Source organism: Pollicipes pollicipes, unplaced genomic scaffold (genome assembly GCF_011947565.3).
Source record: "Pollicipes pollicipes isolate AB1234 unplaced genomic scaffold, Ppol_2.1 Scaffold_3087;HRSCAF=3621_pilon_pilon_pilon, whole genome shotgun sequence".
Taxonomy (NCBI): Eukaryota; Metazoa; Arthropoda; class Thecostraca; order Pollicipedomorpha; family Pollicipedidae; genus Pollicipes; species Pollicipes pollicipes.
The window spans coordinates 637,657-638,155 of NW_023596225.1; positions in this window are offsets into that span (position 1 = coordinate 637,657).

The following is a 499-nucleotide window of genomic DNA, read 5'->3' on the forward strand; positions in this document are numbered from 1 at the left end:
AGGATTATCCTGCGTCACCCCGCAGCCTCCATTTAGGGACAGTTTCAGGTACCGCTCTATCGGCTTGTTCGTCCGAACGATTTCGCATTTATACGAGCACGTAGCCAAGCAGAGAGAGAGGGTGATGTACATTGAGCCTTTTATATGATGCATGTGAACATGCACTGCATTCAGCGCGGGGTTCAAGCCTGTTGCTTACGATAGCAGAAGACCAGGACGCTCAGATTGTCACAAACAGATCGTGTAGATCAAATGATACGGAATTAGCAGAAATAAGTAAATACTTCTAGATCAGAAGCTGGAGGTTGTTGGTTCCAGGGCAACACCCCCACAGATATAGACTGATGCGCAGCTTATTTTTTTTAACTACACACCTTTCTAAAATACTGCTGTCCTCTCTGGGGACAGAGGTGTTCGGGCTGGTCTGCTGTCTTCTCTCAGGGTGCTCGGGCTGGTCCGCCGGCCAGCGTGATCAGTTCTCGGTGTCCGCGCCTCCACC